At 34.2% G+C, this 21,942-nt stretch overlaps 2 long non-coding RNA genes across 3 annotated transcripts in view; one reads left to right on the top strand and one right to left on the bottom strand.

Annotated features, from left to right (window-relative positions):
* Positions 1-21,942, top strand: part of LOC137626076 (uncharacterized) — a 563,951-nt gene that overhangs the window by 268,634 nt on the left and 273,375 nt on the right. The window lies entirely within an intron of this gene.
* The window catches only part of LOC137626074 (uncharacterized), a 207,517-nt gene that overhangs the window by 27,925 nt on the left and 157,650 nt on the right, over positions 1-21,942 (bottom strand). Inside the window, exon 2 of the long non-coding RNA XR_011040975.1 lies at positions 14,839-14,972. This is a non-coding gene — a long non-coding RNA (uncharacterized lncRNA). The remainder of the gene's footprint in view (positions 1-14,838; positions 14,973-21,942) is intronic.

Here is a 21,942-nt window from a genome sequence, read left to right as displayed (position 1 = left end):
ATCTCTGAAAACTATTACAGTACTTGGCACATCCAAGTAAAAATTGACACACGAACAGACATTGAACAATTGCGCGCATAACGTCTGGTGGGTCACTTGTCTGCATACACGGAAATTAAAGAATAGAGACGAAGTGAATCATTTGTAATGCCAAATACCTATGCCTCAGCCCTGGCACTACGTGGGACTCCAAATTGGCACTTAGTCTGTGTTATTTTCCATTTTTCCTCCATTAAGCGCACTTTTATGTTTGTAGTGCAGCCACGTCTCTGCATTCGGAAATTTACGTTTATATTCGAATTTACGTTTATATTCGAAAAACTTACTCTCAGTATTTTATAGAAACATTGCCAAATTTCAAAGGAATTGGGTTGTGGGAATATAAGTAGAGGGGTAACTGGCTTCCGGATTACCTTGAGTGTTCGAGAAGCTAAATTAGGGAAACTTAAATACCAGATGATGTGGATGTTAGATGTAAAGGAATATTTATGTAATATGTATATATATATATATATATATATATATATATATATATATATATATATATATATTAGATAAATATTTCTTTACATCTATCATCCACATCATATATATATATATATATATATATATATATATATATATATATATATATATATATATATATACTGTATATATATGTATATATGTTATATATATATTATATATATATATATATAAATATATATATATATATATATATATATATATATATATATATATATATATATATATATATATATTATTATTATTATTACTATCCAAGCTACAACCCTAATTGGAAAAGCAAGACGCTATAAGCCCAGGGGCTCCAATAGGGAAAAATAGCCCAGTGAGGAAAGGAAATAAGGAAATAAATAACTGAAGAGAACAAATTAACAATAAATCATTCTAGAAAAAAGTAATGTCAAAAGAGATATATCATATATAAACTATTAACAACGTCAACAACAAAAATGTCATATATAAACTATAAAAAGACTCATGTCCGTCTGGTCAACAAAAAAGCATTTGCTCCAACTTTGAACTTTTGAAGTTCTACTGATTCAACAACCCGATTAGGAAGATCATTCCACAACTTGGTAACAGCTGGAATAAAACTTCTAGAGTACTGCGTAGTATTGAGTCTTATGATGGAGAAGGCCTGGCTATTAGAATTAACTGCCTGCCTAGTATTACGAACAGGATAGAATTGTCCAGGGAGATCTGAATGTAAAGGATGGTCAGAGTTATGAAAAATCTTATGCAACATGCATAATGAACTAATTGATCGACGGTGCCAGAGATTAATATCTAGATCAGGAATAAGAAATTTAATAGACCGTAAGTTTCTGTCCAACAAATTAAGATGAGAATCAGCAGCTGAAGACCAGACAGGAGAACAATACTCAAAACAAGGTAGAATAAAAGAATTAAAACACTTCTTCAGAATAGATTGATCACCGAATATCTTAAAAGACTTTCTCAATAAGCCAATTTTTTGTGCAATTGAAGAAGACACAGACCTTATATGTTTCTCAAAAGTAAATTTGCTGTCAAGAATCACGCCTAAAATTTTGAAAGAGTCATACAAATTTAAAGAAACATTATCAATACTGAGATCCGGATGTTGAGGAGCCACCGTCCTTGACCTACTTACAATCATACTTTGAGTTTTGTTAGGATTCAACTTCATACCCCATAATTTGCACCATGCACTAATTTTAGCTAAATCTCTATTAAGGGATTCACCAACCCCAGATCTACATTCAGGTGATGGAATTGATGCAAAGAGAGTAGCATCATCTGCATATGCAACAAGCTTATTTTCTAGGCCAAACCACATGTCATGTGTATATAGTATGAAAAGTAATGGGCCAAGAACACTACCCTGTGGAACACCGGATATCACATTCCTATACTCACTATGGTGCCCATCAACAACAACTCTTTGAGATCTACTACTTAAAAAATCAATAATAATGCTAAGAAACGACCCACCCACTCCCAACTGTTTCAGTTTGAAAACAAGGGCCTCATGATTAACACGGTCAAAGGCAGCACTAAAATCAAGGCCAATCATACGAACTTCCCGACCACAATCAAGGGATTTCTGTACTGCATTGGAGATTGTAAGAAGGGCATCACATGCTCCAAGGCCTTTCCGAAAACCAAATTGCAAACTAGGGAATAGATGATTGCCTTCAGCAAACCTATTAAGACGTTTTGCCAGAAGACGTTCAAAAACTTTAGATAATATGGGAGTTATGGAAATTGGGCGGTAATCAGTGGGACTTGAGCTACCACAAACACATTTACATAGAGGAGTAACATTACCAATTCTCCAACAAGTGCTAAAAGCACTATATATTATGTATACAATATATGCTGTATATATTTGAGAGAGGGAGAGAAGAATGAGAAGGAATGAGTAGGAATTTTCCATGATACAGTAATAGGTGAGAAAATAGAAAAAGGAAGTTCCATACCATAGCCAGTATTCAAAACTCCCAAAATTGGAACATAAAAACTTATGGAAAAACAGAAGTTTGTTTGGGTTTTCGTATTAAAATATAATATTAGATAATTATTTTTCTTATAGATTTTATGAAATTACCAGTTTAGAAAAGCAGTATTATATGGTGTTCTATAAGAATGAAGACCGCACATCACTACTTAAATCCTACTACTGTAGCATATTGAGGGGATAAATATTATAACGTTAAGCTGTACAGGATCTGTTTCTCTCTTGTGATAAGATGCTTGATTATAAATGAGAGGTGCTTGCAAGTATAAGCTTTTTAATGTATGAAATGCACACGAATTCCAAGCTTTTTAATGTATGAAATGCACACGAATTCCAAACTTTATGAAAAGCAAATGAAGTTTTATAAGCGGAGTAGAAATAAAAAAAAAAAAAAAAAAAAAAAAAAAATTGCCTGTGTCCCAATCTCCAAGATCGGTAAAATTTATAATGCTGTACGCGGAAATGATTAGATTCTTAAGCTTTAGAAGAACTTTTGCGCAATGCCAAATCGTAAGATAGTTTAATATAACAGAGGTTATATATTAAAACCCATCTTTTTTAATTTTTGAGTATAATTGTGGAAGCCCAGTCAATATTATAGGTCTTATTAAATTGAAATAATGGAAGATTAACCCTGAAAAAAATGACAAAAAGTTAATGCTGAGGAGAATTTCATGCTGTGAGAAAAATACGGAAATTATATTTATCTTGTAAAAAAAATCTATGAAATAATGGCATATTGATTTTGAATGAGAAATAAAAAAAGATATTGAGAATAAACTTAGTCACACTCCCAGATATTCCCCTAAGTACCAATAAATGAAATTGTTAGGTATCAAGACTTATTATAGTAGTTATCCCGGTAATGTTTTTATTCCTTTTATTTAGATTCCGACTGCCTGCCAAGCACAATTTACAATCGAGATAGAACAGACACAGACAGACGCCGGTATGTTTGCCAGGCAGTGCTCGCGATATTAATGAGACTTGGAGTGCTTGCACCGGGCAAGGGTTCCTGGGTTAAAAAAAAAAAAAAAAAAAAAAAAAAAAAAAAAAAAAAAAAAAAAAAAAAAAAAAAAAAAAAAAGATGAATTTTTCAATTGTCATCGGCTGAGAGGTAGATAGAACTGAGTGTACTGAGGAAATGCAGAATTGGAATTACTTATGGAATGTTCAGTCATAATTATATGATTAACTTGAAGTAAAATAAGCATGCTTTGTGCAGTAAATGGTACCTTGAACAGATTTATTTAGAATCAATCGGGTAGGTATAATTTCCCGCTAATATGTGTGAACTTGAATGTTAAAGCTCCATTTTAAAGTGGTATTGAGTAGTAAACTGTTGCTTACATAGGTAAATAATATCGAATTGTTAATCTTTCCGTCACGTGTGTATATTAAATGTTAATATAATGACCGCTCTCTGCTTACCAGTTTTCTAATTATCGGTATTTAATTTGGCAATAGTTTCAATTTAATATAGTTAAATTTGCTTATGTTTTTCTGTGGGGGTTGGGTTGTATTCTGTTGTCCATAAAGATCCCCTTATGTCAGGCCATTGACTGGATTGTCTAACCTGCGACCTACGGTAGTAGGCTGGCCAGGGCACCAGCCACCCGTTGAGATATTACCACTAGAGAGTTTTGGGGTCTTTTGACTGACCAGACATTACTACATTGGATCCTTCTCTCTGGTTACGGTTAATTTTCCCTTTGCCTACATATTCACACACCGAATAGTCTGGCCTATTCGTTACATATTCACCTTTGTCCTCATACACCTGACAACTCTGAGATTACCAAACAATTCTTACTCCACTGTAATTGTTCAGTGGCCACTTTACTCTTTGTTAGGGTAGAAGAAACTCGCTAGCTGTGGTAAGCAGCTCTTCTAGGAGAAGGACACTCCAAAATCAAACCATTGTTCTCTAATCTTGGGTAGTGCCTTAGCCTCTGTACCATGGTCTTCCACTGTCTTGGGTTAGAGATCTCTTGCTTGAGGGTACACTTGGGCACATTGTTCTATCTTATATCTTATTTCTCTTCCACTTGTTTTGTTAAAGTTTTTATAGTTTATAAAGTGATATTTATTTTAATATTGTTGCTTTTCTTGAAATATTTTATTTTTCTTTGTTTCCTTTCCTCAATGAGCTATTTTCCCTGTTGGAGCCCCTGGGCTCATAGCATCCTGCTTTTCCAACTAGGGTTGTAGCTTAGCAAGTAATAATAATAAAAATGATAATAATAATAATAATAATAATAGATTATTTATATTTTGGATCTGCAGGATTCCTGAATATCAATATTTTCTGTTAGGTCACAGAGACTAACCTTTCTGTCTTATTCTTTCTGTTACCTATGCTTTTTCTTGCAGGGCTTTATTTATTTAATTGTCTATTAAAATTCTTTATCATCTCTTATTTATTGTTATTTATTATAATTTGTCTGAATTCAAAATTTTCATTATTCAATTTGGAAGAACTTGCCTATCAAACTTTCTCCATATCCAATCGTAGTTCAGAGTAATTGGGTCCGTACATGTAGTGTTGTATCCAATATACATATACAGTAATATATATATATATATATATATATATATATATATATATATATATATATATATATATAGATATATATATAGTAGTGAACGTCTGTTATTTTTTGCTGTGTTCTTTTTGCACCTTGTTACAACAAGAACTGGCTTTATTAGCAAGAAATTGAAATCAAGAACTGACTTTGAGTTTATGTACAAATGTATTCGAGAGAATGATGATTTTACTATACTTACCTAAACTGAAATGTAACGAAAAACAAACAGAAGATGCTGATGTACTTGCTTACTTCTAAAGTGGCTTTATATCTATCAATGTATCTGACATAAATGGCGGATTGGGATTGTTTTGTAAGTACTATTTCTTCACTATATATAGGAATTTTATGTGCTTATATATATATATATATATATATATATATATATATATATATATATATATATATATATATATATATATATAGACTGATGTTTGGGAGATTTGATTTTGTAATTCTTAGTAGACACTTAGCATAATGAAAGGTCCGATACACCTGATATGGTTCTCACGAAAGATCTAACGAAATTATTTTTAATCTTACTGGTATACCTCCAGAATTATGTTCGTGGCATCTAATGTTGTGAGAAGGCTTTACATTGAGCTGTTTAGCCTAAAAAAAAAGCCATCATTGGTATAATTATTTATCATTTTCTTCGTTTCATTTGAAATTTTACTTTTTGGGTTTACTTCTGGATGTCATCATGCAACGCCCAAAGAATAAGCTTCAGTATACTGGCATCTTACCTCCTTTTTTATTGTGTAAATTATTTTAACCATTAAACTCATTATTCTTTATTGCCTATGTGTGTCCGTTCTTGTCAAACCGGTAACAAGTTGTGGAATGACCTTCCCAATCGGGTAGTTGAATCAGTAGAACTTCAAACGTTCAAAGGTGCAGCAAATGTTTTTATGTTGAACAGGCTTTTCATAGTTTATATATGACATACCTGTTTTGACGTTTTTACTGTTCTTAAAGTAATTTATTGTTAATTTGTCCTCATCTTTTATTTATTTCCTCATTTCCTTTCCTCACTGGGCTATTTTTTCTGTTGGAGCCTTTGGGCTTATAGCATCTTGCTTTTCAAACTAGGGTTGTAGCTTGGCTAGTAATAATAATAATAATAATAATAATATACTTGCCAAAAACCACGAAAATCGTACAAGGTAGAAATTAATTCTGTTAATTTCTTTTCATCTCTCGCTCGTCCCTCGAACATCACTCCCCCTCCCCGACCCCCCCCCCCCTTGCGAGGACCCACGTCCCTTTCGTGGCTCTGTGATTCATATCCGCATTCATGGCCAACCAATCAGAACTCCAGTGGCATGACGGACATCTGCCTGACTTAGCTCACGAGGGGAATCATAATCATCTTCATCCATCGGTGGTCGACATAATAACGGGAGGTGGCATTTGCGAAAGAGAATTCGGTTTTACCTCTAGAAATGATGGTAAACAAGATGTAGATCAGTATTGCTTCGTATTACCAGATTTTTTTTATTTTTGTTATTGATTCTTAGTATTGCTTTAGAGACTTTATTTCATGGTTAATTCGCTTTACAGTTTTTTTTTATAGTTTTATGTTTCTTATTATTTTATTCGATAGATATCTTGAAATATATTTATTTTATTGTGTAGAAAGGTTGTTTCGAGGTATATTTAAAATTTATCATTCCCGTGTAACCTAGAGAGAAAAAGTATTAAACCATGGCATGGACATGCAAACCTCTCATATTATATATATATATATATATATATATATATATATATATATATATATATATATATATTATATATATATATATATATATATATATATATATATATATAAAATGTGTATGTTTGTGTGTGCATTTTTTTGTATTGTGATCAACTACATTATGAAAAATCCGACAAAAATAGAAATATCTATATTATTTTTAGTCAAAGATGTGGTCTGCATACACAACATTTGTCTTCCCAGTAAACAGCTTAAACGCACGATCCCTGGCTGGGATCGGTCTGCTGCCACAAGAATGCTAGGCGAACACGTTACCACTGTAATAATCCGGAAGTTAATTAGTGGTAATTTGTTTTGGGAATTCGAAATTTTTCGATTTTTTGTTTTTCTTAAAGGGTAAACGAAGATTTTTTTTTTCTAACAGTCCCTCCCCAGTTTTCGGGCGATGGGTTTTGATTGTGGCAATTATAAAGAAACTAAAATCATCATATTTTCTTTCTTTCTGTTTTCTGCTCACTTATCGAAAGATCGTCCTCGAAACAAAACAATCGCTAATTAGAAAGGTCTTCAAAAGTTCAAAGTTGGAGCAAATGCTTTTTTGTTGACCAGGCGGACATGAGTCTTTTTATAGTTTATTTATGACATGTCTGTTTTGATGTAACTTTTTTTAGAATGATTTATTGTTAATTTGTTCTCTTCATTTATTTATTTCCTTATTTCCTTTCCTCATTGGGCTATTTTTTTTCCTGTTGGAGCCCCTGGGCTTATAGCATCTTGCTTTTCCAACTAGGGTTGTAGCTTGGATAGTAATAATTATAATAATAATAATAATCAGTAATTTTCTCCTCCTTAGCCTCACGAAAAACATAATATTCTAATCGTTGAATGATCCGAAGTCTGACGGGCTTCTCTGCGAGTCATTGATGAAGTAACACAAGCTATTGAAATTATTCTTGCTTGCCTGGGATACATAGAGGCAAAAATAGGTTGGCGCTAATCTACAATATATGCAAATTTATGGTTGCTCTCCGTGGTACTAAATCTGACTTGGCGTCTTTGTGGAGAGAGAGAGAGAGAGAGAGAGAGAGAGAGAGAGAGAGAGAGAGAGATTTGTGTTTATTTGCCTTTGAAGGAGAGAGAGATATTTTTGTAAGAAAGGTGTCATGTAACTGGAAAGAAAAACTTGGAGCTTGGTGTTTTTAATATATATATATATATATATATATACATATATATATATATATATATATATACATATATATATATATATATATATATACATATATATATATATATATATATATATAGATAGATAGATAGATAGATTTGTTATTTAACTGTAGAGAAAGAAAGAATATCTTCAATTTTCTTGCGTAGAAGAGAGAGAGAGAGAGAGAGAGAGAGAGAGAGAGAGAGAGAGAGAGAGAGAGAGAGAGAGAACCTAAAATATAAAATGTATAACATTATCATATAGGGAGAAATAGTAATATAATCTTACTGAAAAAGCGGGATAAAGATTCATCAGTTATATGTATAGATTTTTCATTTTACTTGCGAGAGGGAGAAAGATTAGTAATATTCACCTTTAGTGAGAAAGAAAGAGGAGTATTTCTTACATTTGTATACATAAAGAAAGGGAGGCTGCCATTTCCATTTAAAAAGAGGACAAGAGAAAGATCGTTAGGAGAGAAAATAAGGGTTATCACTGATTACAAAGAAAGACATGCAAACAAATTATCAGTAATCAAGGGAATGGGAAATAGAAAGCATATAAAAACTAAGGTTTAAGAGTTGTTTTTAAACCTTCAAGATATACAGTTAGTTGCGAGGAATAAAATTGAATAAAAGATATAATAGATTTTCAATGGTAATTTTTAATGGTAAATTTACTTAAGGTCGTGTGGTGTTTTTATTTTCCTTTCAGTTTTCATTACTTTCATTTATAATGTCAGTTAAAAAAAAAGCATCTGATGCCTAGAAATTAATCGATTTCTGTTTATGCCAGGTTGCTTAATCTCCTGAAACAATCTTAGTCGTCATTTTAATAGAAATTCCAAATATATCTATTTTTTCATCAAAGTACTTCCCTCTTCTTATGTTTTTACTTTATTTTCCCTGACGTTCCTCGTGTGGCTGCCACCTGCAAAGAATTGAATTGACTCTCAGGTCAGCCACTCTTGCGTGCCAGCACACATTTTAACATCTTTTCAAAAAGAAGAGTAGTGAGAAGACGGGGTAAACGTTAAAGCTATAGAGATTTAATATGTGATACAGTTCATCTTTTTATTATTTGAAACTTTAGTCGAAATCATCTCTTCTGTGTTTAGAACTTTTCTTGAGACCAGAGTTTATATTTGGATTGTTTAAAATAGTATACCTGCTGGTCATGTATTTGGTATTTATTTAATTTTTTGAAAAACAAATTATTGAAAGCTATCATATAATCAAATGGTGATATAACACGCTCTCTCTCTCTCTCTCTCTCTCTCTCTCTCTCTCTCTCTCTCTCTCTCTCTCTCTCTCTCTCTCAAAAACTAACCTGATAAAAGAAATTAGAAACTTGCATTCAAATCACCTCAAGCAATTCATGGGGGTTCGAAATTAATTTGGCCTTGACTTCGCCTTCCGCAAATATTGATAAGTAGCCGAGATATAATTAGATATCCAAGACCATCAAGGAAATAAACAATAATTAGTCTGTATCTTGCCTTGATCAAGCAGTATTAAATCGTGTGAAGCATGTGCTCTCTCTCTCTCTCTCTCTCTCTCTCTCTCTCTCTCTCTCTCTCTCTCTCTCTCTCTCTCTCTCTCTCTCTCTCTCTCTCATACATACATTCATACATACATACTCACACACACATACTCACACACACACACACACACATATATATATATATATATATATATATATATATATATATATGTGTGTGTGTGTGTGTGTGTGTGTGTATGTATGTGTATATATATGTATTTATATGTATATATATATATATATATATATATATATATATATATATATATATAATATATATATATATGTTATGGGTGACTTAAATGCTAGAGTGGGCGCTGGAGAGGTAGAAGGTGTCATTGGGAAGTATGGCGTACCAGGTGAAAATGAGAGTGGTGAGAGACTGGTAGATATGTGTGTTGAACAAGAGATGGTAATAAGTGCTAGCTTTTTTAAAAAGAAAGATAAAAATAAGTATACATGGGTAAGAGTGGCAAATGGAAGAGTAGTAGAAAGGGCATTAATGGATTATGTGTTGATAACTAAAAGAATGTTTGGAAGATTGAAAGACGTGCACGTGTTTAGGGGTATGGCTAACGGTATGTCTGATCATTTTTTGGTGGAAGGAAAATTAGTTATAGCAAAAGAGTGGGGGAATAGAGTAGGTGGATGTAAAAGGGAGCTAGTGAGGGTTGAAGAGCTAATAAAACCGGGGGTAAAAAGTAAATATCAGGAAAGGTTGAAAATGGCATATGACGAGGTGAGAGTAAGAGAAACTGGTAATTTAGAGGAGGAGTGGAAGTTAGCAAAAGAAAATTTTGTTGGGATTGCAAGTGATGTATGTGGCAAGAAGGTTGTTGGGGGCAGCATGAGGAAGGGCAGTGAATGGTGGAATGAAGGAGTGAAGGTAAAAGTGGAAGAGAAAAAGAGGGCTTTTGAAGAATGGCTGCAGAGTAATAGTATAGAGAAGTATGAAAAATATAGAGAGAAAAAGATGGAAGTAAAGCGCAAAGTACGTGAGGCAGAGGGCAGCTGACCTGAGGTGGGGTCAGGGACTGTGTCAGTCATATGAAGAGAATAAGAAGAAGTTTTGGAAAGAAGTGAAGAGAGTAAGGAAGGCCAGCGCAAGAATTGAAGAGACAGTGAAAGATGGAAATGGAAGGTTGTTAAAAGGAGAGGAGGCAAGGAAAAGGTGGGCGGAATATTTTGAAAGTTTGCTGAATGTTGAGGATGATAAGGAGGCAGATATAATTGCTGTCCCAGGTGTTGAGGTGCCAGTGATGGGAGATGAGAATGAGAGAGAGATTACAATAGAGGAAGTGAGGAGAGCACTAGATGAAACGAGAGTAGGAAAAGCATCTGGTATGGATGGTGTGAAAGCTGAGATGTTGAAGGAAAGGGGTGTGACTGTACTTGAATGGTTGGTGAGATTGTTTAATGTGTGTTTTGTGTTGTCAATGGTACCAGTAGATTGGGTCTGTGCATGTATTGTACCACTATATAAGGGTAAGGGAGATGTGCATGAGTGTTGTAATTCAAGAGGTATTAGTTTGTTGAGTGTAGTTGGAAAAGTGTATGGTAGAGTACTGATTAATAGGATTAAGGATAAAACAGAGAATGCAATCTTGGAAGTACAGGGTGGTTTTAGAAGAGGTAGGGGTTGTAAGAATCAGATTTTTACAGTTAGGCAGATATGCAAGAAATATTTAGCAAAAGGTAAGGAGGAGTATGTTGCGTTTATGGATCTGGAGAAAGCATATGATAGAGTTGATAGGGAAGCAATGTGGAATGTGATGAGGTTATATGGAGTTGGTGGAAGGTTGTTGCAAGCAGTGAAAAGTTTCTACAAAGGTAGTAAAGCATGTGTTAGGATAGGAAATGAAGTGAGCGATTGGTTTCCGGTGAGAGTGGGGCTGAGACAGGGATGTGTGATGTCGCCGTGGTTGTTTAACTTGTATGTTGATGGAGTGGTGAGAGAGGTGAATGCTTGAGTGCTTGGACGAGGATTAAAACTGGTAGGCGAGAATGATCATGAATGGGAGGTAAATCAGTTGTTGTTTGCGGATGATACTGTACTGGTAGCAGACACAGAAGAGAAGCTTGACCGACTAGTGACAGAATTTGGAAGGGTGTGTGAGAGAAGGAAGTTGTGAGTTAATGTGGGTAAGAGTAAGGTTATGAGATGTACGAGAAGGGAAGGTGGTGAAAGGTTGAATGTCATGTTGAATGGAGAGTTACTTGAGGAGGTGGATCAGTTCAAGTACTTGGGGTCTGTTGTTGCAGCAAATGGTGGAGTGGAAGCAGATGTACGTCAGAGAGTCAATGAAGGTTGCAAAGTGTTGGGGGCAGTTAAGGGAGTAGTATAAAATAGAGGGTTGGGCATGAATGTAAAGAGAGTTCTATATGAGAAAGTGATTGTACCAACTGTGATGTATGGATCGGAGTTGTGGGGAATGAAAGTGATGGAGAGACAGAAATTGAATGTGTTTGAGATGAAGTGTCTGAGGAGTATGGCTGGTGTATTTCGAGTTGACAGGGTTAGGAACGAAGTGGTGAGGGTGAGAACGGGTGTAAGAAATGAGTTAGCGGCTAGAGTGGATATGAATGTGTTGAGGTGGTTTGGCCATGTTGAGAGAATGGAAAATGGTTGTCTGCTAAAGAAGGTGATGAATGCAAGAGTTGGTGGGAGAAGTACAAGAGGAAAGCCAAGGTTTGGGTGGATGGATGGTGTGAAGAAAAAAGCTCTGGGTGATAGGAGGATAGATGTGAGAGAGGCAAGAGAGCGTGCTAGAAATAGGAATGAATGGCGAGCGATTGTGACGCAGTTCCGGTAGGCCCTGCTGCTTCCTCCGGTGCCTTAGATGACCGCGGAGGTAGCAGCAGTAGGGGACTCAGCAGTATGAAGCTTCATCTGTGGTGGAAATGTGGGAGGTTGGGCTGTGGCACCCTAGCAGTACCAGCTGAACTCGGCTGAGTCCCTGGTTAGGCTGGAGGAACGTAGAGAGTAGAGGTCCCCTTTTTTGTTTTGTTTCTTGTTGATGTCGGCTACCCCCCAAAATTGGGGGAAGTGCCTTTGGTATATGTATGTATATATATGTCCAACTAATGAGCCATCAGCAGCCATCGCCTGGTCCTCCCTGGTCCTAGCTTGGGTAGAGAGGGTTCTTAGGTGCTGGTGATATATATATATATATATATATATATATATATATATATATGTTTAGTCTCTAGGGCAATGTTCTTCATGATAAGGCAGTGTCACTGTCCCTTGCCTCTGCTATTCATAAGTGGCCTTTAAACCTTAAATATGTATACGGGACACACGCTATAAAGGAGACCCAAATTCGACTTCCAAATGAAAACGAGTAAATGGACAGGCTCTGTTTAAACACATTTTCCCTCTAGTGACCTACACAGTTCTGAGAATTAGGTTCCTTGAAGTTAGATGGTTAGGATCTCCGTGATTTTAGATCGTAATTTTAGATAAAAAAAAATGGTAAGGACTAACTACTTCATCCCACAAAAATTGTTTATATAAATATGTGTGTGAGTTTCTGTGTTGAGTATGTATTACAATATATAATGTGTATTATTAATGTCGTTCCTTAATATGGCGTAACCTAGTCTTGGCTTTGATCCAATAAGAACATCGTAACCAGGACTAGGAAATCATCAACTTCATCCCGTTTATTAAAGAATGATGACTGTTCCTGTCTACTTCACTTGTGAACTTAGCAAATTGGGACTGCATACAGATATTTAGTAAGAATTCGACCTTCCTTAACCTCTTGAGGAGATTATTCTTATCAGTGCCCCTCATATCATTATTTGAACCAGCATCCCACTCTATAGCCTTCTCTTCTGCCTCCAGTTCCTCCTTTCTTCAGTGTTGCTGTCCAACTTCTTGCAAATTATTCTTCCAGTTTCTGTCAGAGCTAAATGACCTAATGGTCCCAGCACTGTTCCATATGACATAAAGTCTATAAACAGAATAAGAATTTACTATTATAACACCGTTCTACTCACATTTACGATATTTTTTTTTTATTAATGATTGTGATTTTACAAACTAACTCTCCACAAACATGGTTATATATTTAGATCTGAACATCAGCTGTCAGCCTACTTGTGGCTTGGAATTATTTATCAATTCAACTGTAGCGCCTGGCTTTTCCTTTGTTTGTATGATTCAAGTTCTTTTAAAAACTAGTTATTGGAACAACAGCTTTAAAGATATTAGTTAGCACCCAGTGATAATATTTGACAGTATTTTAAGAACTTTCATACAAGTCGAGAATCCGCATTTTGTAATGTATTATTAAATGGTCCTTGGAGGATTACCATTATTTATCAGTTCTAATCTACAGATCCTAATTTCAAATATATGTTTATCCTTGTTGAAAACTAATTCATCCGCAAAGGTTTAATGAGTACGGTTATAGTTAACTGATTTGAAATTATGGCATAGTGGTTAATGTTGCTATAGCTGGAAATATTTACCAAATATCAGAAACATTTTATAATTTATATCACTGGTGGCATGGCTATCTCTTTTCATGAATCTTAAGAATATAGATGCTAAATAATATGTATGTATACAGTGTATGTATATATATATATATATATATATATATATATATACTCACACACACTTTTTGCATGTGTGCACGTGCATGTATGTCCCGATCTGGATATTCTATAACTTGTACAAAAAAAAAAATCACATACATCAAGATAAAATTTAACCTTCAACATCGTTTTGGTGGATCCTACTTAAGTCTTGTGAGTTACTTCCCGGATTTAAAAGGACTTACGTAATCTCTGTCGTGTGGAAAATGGAGGAAGGAATATATTTATACATATATATATATATATATATATATATATATATGTGTGTGTGTGTGTGTGTGTGTATGTATTTATGTATGTATGTATGTATGTATGTAATGAAGGAGGGAGAGGGAAATTATTTATTTATATATATATATATATATATATATATATATATATATATATACATACATAATACAGTATATGTACACACACTGGTACATAGTAACAAGGATCGTAAAGATCGTCACCGACTGATAAACGGAAATCAGGGGTGTTTATGACGTCGAGGAACACGAAACCATATTTAAATATGTATGAGCATGCAAGACACGTTTGCCACCTCTGCTTCTTCATTTACATGATTTTTGCAGTGCGGGGAGAAGAAGAAGAAAAAGAGGAGAAATAATCTCATATAGAAATCAACGCGATCTTTTAAACGTACGATAAGTATTCTTGTCTTCCACTGTCGAAGTCGATTTTCATATGACGAGGGTCGAACGACAGTCTTGTTTACATTTTCGTCTGATCCGCTTTGCTCGACCACAACACCTTTGGGGCTGAAGTTGCCCTCAGAGTCTGAAAAAGAGGAGATTTCTTAAGTAATAGTGTCCGGGTCCTTTTGTGTTTATTCAGTTCCAGATATGTCAATTTTTTAGTGATGGCATTTTACTGACGGGCAAATTTTCAATGCACAAGTGTCTTAAACTTTTTTTTTCTGCAGATATGTGTATATATTAAATTATGTATGTATATATATGTGTAAGTATGTATATGTATGTATGTGTGTGTGTATATATATATATATATATATATATGTATATATATATATATATATATATATATATATATATATCTGTGTATGTTGTATGTATACGTTTTATTATTTTCATCTGTAAATTATTAAAAATATAACAATCTCATAACTGGGAACGTGGTTGAGCCCCCCCCCCTTTTTTTTTTTTTTTTTTTTTTTTTTTTTTTTTTTTTTTTTTTTAGTAAAGCTTTCAAATTATAAGTCTCTTCCTTCGTAGCATTTCTTTGGCCGCTAGCGGCACCCATTTATTACTCTTCGATTTATCTCTTTTTCTGCAGTGTTTTTCCTCAGTTGCACCTTGGTTCCGGTCTCAGCAAAATACCAAATACTTAAAAACATACATCATTATTATTAGCTAAACTTCAACCCTAGTTGGAAAAACTGGATATAACAAGCCCAGTGAGGAAAGGAATTAAGTAAATAAAATTTAGATGAGAACTAATAATTAAAGATTATGAAATACTTTAAGATCAGTAACAACGCTAAATTGCATCTGTCATTTATAAACAATGAACAGTGACTTATGCCAACCTGTTCAACATAAAAATAATTTTCTGTATGTTTGATCTTTTGGAGTTCCACCAATTTAACCACCAGATTAGGAAGATCATTCCACTATCTGATCACAGCTTGAATTAAAACTTGTGGAATACTTTGTAGAATTGAGGGTTATGTTGGAGAGGCAAGATTGTCACAAGTTTACCTAGTACTATTTACATGATTGTACAGTGTGCGAAGATCTGAAGGCTGAACAATAATGCCAGAAGCTGATTTCAAGATCAGGAAAAAATGATAGACCGCAAGTTTTAGTCAAACAAATTAATTTGAGAGTCAGCAGCTGAAGACCAGACAGGAGACCAACACTCAAAACAAAGTATAACAAAGGAATTGAAAAAAAAAAATAAATTTTTCAGGATAGGTTGATCGCCAAAAATCTTGATGGACTTAAATAATAATTCTTTTTGTGCAATCAAAGAAACAAAAGCAATGAGTTTTTCAAAAGTAAATTTGCAATCAAGAATCGCACCTAAAGTTTGATAGGAGATGTATATAGTTAAAGAAACATTATCAATGTAAAGATCTGGATGTTGAAGAGCCGAGGGATTCAGCAACCTAAGATCTACATTCAGTAGATGGATTGATGTAAGACAGAAGCATCATCGGTATATGTAACAAGCTTGTTTTCTTGGCCAAACCACAAATCATGCGTCACTATACCTTGAGGAACGCCAGATTTCACATTCATATCCTCACTGTGGTGCTTATCAACAGTTACTCTTTACATACTGTTACATCAAGATTTAATAATGGACCCACTTACTCCCATCTTTTGAGGCAGAAAACAAGGCCTCGTGATTAACACGGGCAAAGGCAACGCTAATATCCAGTCCAATCATACAAACATCCTGATCCCAAACAAGGAATTTCTGTACAACATTGAACTGTAAGAAATGCATCACTGGCTCCAAATATACAATGTTTGTGTATATGGATATGTATGTCCGTGCGTGTTTGCGTGGGTTTTTATTTGAGAGAGAGAGAGAGAGAGAGAGAGAGAGAGAGAGAGAGAGAGAGAGAGAGAGAGAGAGAGAGATTGTGAGGGTTAAAATCTCTGCTATATTTGTTACCGATCATCTTGAATTTTTTATTGGATTTGTTTACTTTGACGAGTAATTTCCAGGTTTCTAAGCGTTTGTTATTAATTTTTCATGTAGAATCTCACTATTTGAAGTAATAGGGAAGCTCTCTACAGAACTCATTGCGCAAAATATTTCATAATTCAGATGTTACGTAACCGTGTCTTAGACGGACATTGGTTTAAAATGAAGATTTTCAGTAAAATGGAATTTCCTGTAGATATATAATCTTGTGTCCATGTTTCAGTCATTTAGTCATATCCTCCAATATCTTCCCCGATGTTTTTGGCTAATAGTTGATAGTACAATGTACGTTTTGTATTATTATTATTATTATTATTATTATTATGATTATTATTATTGTTGTTATTACTACTACTACTTGCTAAGCTAGAACCCTAGTTGGAAAAGCAGGATGATATAAGCCCAAGGGGTCCAACACGGAAAATAGGCAAGCGAGGAAAGGAAATAAGGAAATAAACTATAAGAGAATTAATCAACAATAGAATAAAATATTTTAAGAACAGTAGCAACATTAAAACAAATCTTTCATATATAAACTATAAAATACTTTAACAAAATAAGAGGAAGAGAAATAAGATAGAATAGTGTGCCCGAGTGTACCCTCAAGCAGGAGAACTCTACCCAAAGACAGTGGAAGACCATGGTACAGAGGTTATGGCACTGCCCAAGACTAAAGAACAGTAGTTTGATTTTGGAGTGTCTTTCTTCTTACCATACCTAAGCAGTCTCTTGTACCCTTACCAAGAGTAAAGTAGCCACTGAACAATTATAGTGCATTAGTTTATCCGTTAAGCGAAGAAGTATTTTTGATAATCTCAGTGTTGTCAGGTGTATGAGGACTTAGGAAAATATGTAAAAAAAAATAGACCAGACTATTCGGTGTATGTGTAGGCAAAAGGAAAATGAGCCGTAACCAGAGAGAAGGATCCAATATAGTACTGTCTAGCCAGTCAAAGGACCCCATAACTCTCTAGCAGTAGTATCTTAACGAGTGGCTGGTGCCGCGGCCAACCTACTACCTAAGTCCTATGGGTCCCACCTCTATTCTAGAGGCCGACTATTCCTGCTAACTTCATTTAGTACTTCTCCAGCCCATTCAACAGTTACTTCATTATACAACTGTGGAGTTTTCACCAAATTCATCTTATGATCTTAGGACTTCATATGAGTCCTTGCTGCCCATTCACTCTTAACGCTTTCTCTCCTGTGTAAATATGGTATATCATAAAAATCTATTAATGTTCCTCTTCTCGAGGTGGAACTTATTAAAACCCTATTAATCTTCCTCCTCGCCAGCAATCATTTTAAGCTAAATAACTTATGGCACCCAATGGCAGACAATTAAGAATATGTTCAATGGTAAATAATTGACAGGATTAATTTGGAAAGATGATCTTTTCTGTTCTGGTTCGGATGGTTTATGTAATTGTTATTATGTTACTTTGATTTGCTGTATTTTTTTCGCAATAAGGGAAGTCATTCGCGTCCCACTTCTTTTCTTCTTTCCCCTTCATAAGGAATTTTGAGTTACGATGTTATAAAACTAATTAATTAACTTGACTTTCTTCTTTATCTTCTTCCTCCTCCCCTTCCTTTTCTTCTTCTTCCTCATCTCTTCTTCTTTCCTCTCCTCTTCTTCCCCCTTCGCCTCCTCCTCCTCTTCTTTTTCTTCTTCTTCTTCTTCTTCTTCTTCTTCTTCTTCTTCTCCTGGAAGGAAAGCCAGTTCAAATACCTCTGGTATCCACACCCAACCAACTCCAAGCACAATATCACATATCAGCTTCCGAAGAGGAGGTAGACACGTCCCCGCATGCATTGGCAGCCACGGACGAAAGTCGTTTGCTTCTTAGGACTCGTAAGACTTATTGGACGTTTATGCTCATTCGGGAGCGATACGGTGCCGTAAATTCACTGCTGAGCATCATTAGTCGGGAATCATCACTGCCATAAATTGAGGCAGATCGGCCGCCGAAGAGTGTTAAAGAGAGGAGGGCTTTGGGAAGGAAAGATAGGCGAAGGTGATAGACCATCTTTTTATGGTCTGGCTTAATTCACCCCCCTCCCATCAGCGCGCACGCGTAAATGCTAGCTAAAGTGCTTGTATTGCCTTGCAGAAAATCTCGTTCTCTGGTTACTGATCATCTCAGACGTATATTTTTTTTTTTTATTTTTTTTATTTCGGTCTTTCCATAAATCACTTAAAACTGTAGTTTTGCTTATTTATGATGATGTCAGAATTATGATAATCACAAAGCGTATTTTTGTTGTTGTTTTAGATGTGCATTACAAAGATCACACCAAGACTTGTGTTACCGTTTATTGTTGTGAAGTCATTTACATATTTATTACAGAAAGTATTTGTGTTGTGACTGATTTGAATTTGGATAAATGTCACAGGGATGAAATTGTTAACTGTGCTGATAAAAAAAAAAATGTAAGTATTGTTTGCATATCGTCAGTTATCGTTCAGTTTTTATTTTTTTTCGTATCGTAAAAATGTAAACATTTGATCAAATTTAGTTTCGCCGTAAAATCCTTGCCAATAAAATGAAATTATTTTGATCCAGATAAATTAATGTATGAAAGAAACTTCTCTATTAGATCAAACTGAGTTTCATAGATTAACGATACGAAGAGATAAACTGTAAAGGTATTTGAAGTACAAAATGTTTTGAATATCTTGAAGAGATGAACTGATTTCTTACTGCTGAACCAATTTCTGATCCCGCTGAGTTTCTAGACAAGGCGAACAAAGCTGACAGAACTCCTAGAGCAGGGGTGGCCAACCATTTGTTTCCCATGCACCAATTTTTTTTCACTTCTAATTCAGATGTGCCACACAAAGTTTAACGCCATTTCAATCATTTAACTATGGTGATTTGGACATATTCAACGGTTATACATATAATCCATTGATATATATATATATATATATATATATATATATATATATATATATATATATATGTGTGTGTGTGTTTGTGATAGTGTGGATAGATGTAGCAGTTGTTAAGGAAAGGATTTAACATGAATACAAAGTAAACTGTACTTACTTTATTGATACTTTGAATTGGCATTGATAATATTCATTAGTTATTCCTGAAGGTACTAATAAGAATATATGAACATAATTAGCAATTTTTTTCATGAGCATGCATGTTTTTTTCTTTTATTATCTCTTGGGTATAATGCGCCACTTCTAATCGTGCAATGCGCCATCGTTGGCGCATGCGCCATAGGTTGGCCACCCCTGTCCTAGAGTAAATGTACAGTATATGTATAAAGCAATTTCGTTTGAAACTCTCTCTCTCTCTCTCTCTCTCTCTCTCTCTCTCTCTCTCTCTCTCTCTCTCTCGGTATGGATAGAAATTTTAATCAATGTTATGCAGGAAATCCTGAAACTGCCAAAAATTATGTTAGTTCGCTATAAATGAATGGTGTTGAATTACATTTTATAAAAGTGTTCAGCTTTCAGGTGTTTTGAGAAAATTTATCCCAATACACTCATTCGCTGGTAAGGAATAAACGATTATTATTTCTTTAATACGTGCAATAGCAAGATTTGTTATCTAATGATTTTAAGAAAAGATAATTTTTTGTTGGTCAATCGTCATGAAAGGCTATATTTTTTCAAAATAGCGATATAATGTTAAGATGTTAGTATTATTATTATTATTATTATTATTATTATTATTATTATTATTATTATTATTATTATTGTAGTAATTATTATAATAGAGAAAACGGGTCCTTTTCGTTAATAGCCTACTTATTTTACAATATATATGTATTTCCAAAATCGGTACACATGGAAAAAGGTTCATTCATAATCACTTGAGTCTCTTTTTTCTAATAATAATTTGAATCACGAAGGTTGGTAGAATTTTATCACCACAGTCATCATTCTGACATTCCAATTAGAGCGTAATTGTATATATAAATGTTAACTGTTTCAATTATTCCCTTTGGTTCACAACGGATGGGTGTACCTTAATCAAGAAGAATACGGCCGCAACAACGGGGGCCCTTGTAATTCGACAAAAGTAATTGAATGGTTAATTAACTTGACCACATCTCCCAAAATTCCTTGTTAGCTTTTACAGTATAGGAACTGACGATCAACCATACATACACGCGCACACACTCATGCACATGTGTGTATGTGTATATACATGTGTATATGTATACAGTATATATACGTATATACATATATTTTAATATGTATATGTGTGTGAGAGTGTGTGTATATATATATATATATATATATATATATATATATATATATATATATATATATATATATATATATATATATATATGTATATATATATATATATATATATATATATATATATATGTGTGTGTGTGTGTGTGTGTGTGTGTGTGTGTGTATGTATGTATACATATACGTATATATATATATATATATATATATATATATATATATACATACATACATATATATATATATATATATATATATATATATATATATATATATATATATATATATATATATAATGATAAAAACATTGAAAGAAGGACATACAGATATATACTGAGAGAGGGGGGGAGAAGTCTATTGAACACGTTGAGTTCATTTGTACATCGTTTATCTACCACCATGTCAATGATTTCTAAGAACCCAAAGCAAAGCAGTGTACACATTGACATGTTTTGCATTGAACATTTCTTGATATTTTCCTTGCACATACTCGAGCTTCAGCCTCATCCCATCGTCAATATCACGGCAATTGCCTCTGGGACATGAAAGAGAGCTTGGGATTCAAGGAAGGCTGTGGTGAAGGTTTAATCATTAATTGTAATTAGGGCCCAATGGGAAAGGGCTAATGAGATAGCCTGGTTTTACCCTCGCTAATTGGAGATATGGTTTCGCCTTTTATCTTACCCGTGGTGCTGCTGTGTTACGTAACTGGGAGAAAGGGCAGAGAAGCATTCCTGTAATATAGTCGGTCACTTCGATGTATTCAATGGCGTTGCCGGAGGCCTGTTCCTCGTCGATGACAACATTAATGTTTTATATTTAATAATGGAGCTACGCAGAACCATT

Source organism: Palaemon carinicauda, chromosome 33 (genome assembly GCF_036898095.1).
Source record: "Palaemon carinicauda isolate YSFRI2023 chromosome 33, ASM3689809v2, whole genome shotgun sequence".
NCBI classification, from domain to species: domain Eukaryota; kingdom Metazoa; phylum Arthropoda; class Malacostraca; order Decapoda; family Palaemonidae; genus Palaemon; species Palaemon carinicauda.
Note: the sequence above shows the minus strand (reverse complement) of the source record. Positions and strands in the feature narration are given on the sequence as shown.